The sequence below is a fragment of the Schistocerca serialis genome, chromosome 4 (assembly GCF_023864345.2).
Source record: "Schistocerca serialis cubense isolate TAMUIC-IGC-003099 chromosome 4, iqSchSeri2.2, whole genome shotgun sequence".
Lineage (NCBI taxonomy): Eukaryota > Metazoa > Arthropoda > Insecta > Orthoptera > Acrididae > Schistocerca > Schistocerca serialis.
The window spans coordinates 414,370,611-414,373,110 of NC_064641.1; the positions used below are offsets into that span (position 1 = coordinate 414,370,611).

At 63.5% G+C, this 2,500-nt stretch overlaps 1 pseudogene; it reads left to right on the forward strand.

Annotated features, from left to right (window-relative positions):
- LOC126475589 (large subunit ribosomal RNA) overlaps nucleotides 1-2,500 on the forward strand; it is a 7,388-nt pseudogene that overhangs the window by 1,849 nt on the left and 3,039 nt on the right.

Below are 2,500 nucleotides of genomic sequence, written 5' to 3' on the forward strand. Positions count from 1 at the left end.
ACGCGGAGAAGGGTTTCGTGTGAACAGCCGTTGCACACGAGTCAGTCGATCCTAAGCCCTAGGAGAAATCCGATGTTGATGGGGGCCGTCATAGCATGATGCACTTTGTGCTGGCCCCCGTTGGGCGAAAGGGAATCCGGTTCCTATTCCGGAACCCGGCAGCGGAACCGATACAAGTCGGGCCCCTCTTTTAGAGATGCTCGTCGGGGTAACCCAAAAGGACCCGGAGACGCCGTCGGGAGATCGGGGAAGAGTTTTCTTTTCTGCATGAGCGTTCGAGTTCCCTGGAATCCTCTAGCAGGGAGATAGGGTTTGGAACGCGAAGAGCACCGCAGTTGCGGCGGTGTCCCGATCTTCCCCTCGGACCTTGAAAATCCGGGAGAGGGCCACGTGGAGGTGTCGCGCCGGTTCGTACCCATATCCGCAGCAGGTCTCCAAGGTGAAGAGCCTCTAGTCGATAGAATAATGTAGGTAAGGGAAGTCGGCAAATTGGATCCGTAACTTCGGGATAAGGATTGGCTCTGAGGATCGGGGCGTGTCGGGCTTGGTCGGGAAGTGGGTCAGCGCTAACGTGCCGGGCCTGGGCGAGGTGAGTGCCGTAGGGGTGCCGGTAAGTGCGGGCGTTTAGCGCGGGCGTGGTCTGCTCTCGCCGTTGGTCGGCCTCGTGCTGGCCGGCGGTGCAGGATGCGCGCGCCTGCGCGGCGTTCGCGCCCCGGTGCTTCAACCTGCGTGCAGGATCCGAGCTCGGTCCCGTGCCTTGGCCTCCCACGGATCTTCCTTGCTGCGAGGCCGCGTCCGCCTTAGCGTGCTCCTCCGGGGGCGCGCGGGTGCGCGGATTCTCTTCGGCCGCCATTCAACGATCAACTCAGAACTGGCACGGACTGGGGGAATCCGACTGTCTAATTAAAACAAAGCATTGCGATGGCCCTAGCGGGTGTTGACGCAATGTGATTTCTGCCCAGTGCTCTGAATGTCAACGTGAAGAAATTCAAGCAAGCGCGGGTAAACGGCGGGAGTAACTATGACTCACCTCGAGAGGGACGCCCGGTTCTTCTTCGTTAATCAAGAGCTTATTAGGATGTTCCCCGACCGAACGCTTGAGGCAATCAAGTGCCGACGGCGGCAAGCTGCCCACAAGCAGCTTGTCCGCCAATTCATGGAGGCGCTTGAGATCGGTCGGGGGGAAGAGCCGGCGTCCCGCCGGGGAGCAGCGAGCCCGCTGCCTGACGCGGGCGAGGCCGCTGCGCCGCCCGTCGACGCAGCCGAGGACTTCGCGGCCGACACCACCGGGCCGCCGCCGGAGGGGCCGACTGACGCCGCCATCTGGGAGCATCTGGCGGGGCTACCTGCCTCCGCCCAGCGTTTCTCTGCTCTGGATCGAGTCATTGGTCTGGGGCGGGGCACGCCGCCCGATGTCATCCTGGGCATGCTCCCGGATGCCCTTGCGTCGGTCGGGTCCAGGGGGGAGAGGTCGATCACCAGGGCACAGCGGCCGCGCCAATCATCCAAGCGGCCGCCTGCCGCCCCGCCGCTGCAGAAGCGCAAGCGGCGCCGCTGGGAGTTCGCGCGGACACAGGACGCCTTCCGCAGGTCGCGTGCACGTTGCGTGCGCGGCTTGCTGGACGGCACCCTGCTGCAGCCGCCACCCGACATCCCCGGTCTGCTGGACTTCTGGGCGGACCTCTTCACGAAGAAGCCGATCTCCACCGCCGGCTTCATACGTGACCGCCTTCTCCCGCACTCGGAGCCTGTCGCTCCTGAGTGCCTATGGGGGCCGGTCACACGTGAGGAGGTCGCTGCTGCCTTGCCGCCCAGGGGATCGGCGGCCGGGCCGGACGGCCTGACTCCAGCGGAGCTGCGGCGCCTGCCGCATGAAGTCCTGGTGAAACTCTTGAACCTCTTCCTCCTGGCCCGCGCCCTTCCCGAGCGTCTGCTTCGCGCCCGGACGTCACTTCTCCCCAAAACGGCTGCACCAACATCCCCCGCTGACTTTCGCCCCATTACGGTCTGCTCGGTGTTGGCGCGGACCTTTCACAAGGTTCTCGCGTCACGCCTGATGCGTGCATGTGCTGTGGACGAACGTCAGCGGGCATTCATCCCCCGGGATGGGATGTTGGAAAACACCTTCATCTTGGACACTGCTCTCACCGACGCAGTCCGCTCCTGTCGCTCTGTTTTTGTGGCATCGATCGACGTCTCTAAAGCGTTCGATTCGGTGGACCATGCTGCTCTCCGCCCCGTGCTGAGGGCTCATGGCCTGCCGGATTGCTTTATTGAGTACGTCGAAAGGTGTTACGAGGGTAGCACGACAGTGATAGCGGGCGGCGCCGACGTGGGCGTGCCCCTGCAGCCGGCAAGGGGTGTGCGTCAGGGTGACCCCCTCTCCCCCCTCCTTTTCAATTTTGCGGTGGACTATGTTTTGAGTCAACTTCCCTCCCACATCGGAGCTCGGATCCTCGGCCGCAGAGTCAACGCTGCGGCCTTTGCAGATGACGTCCTG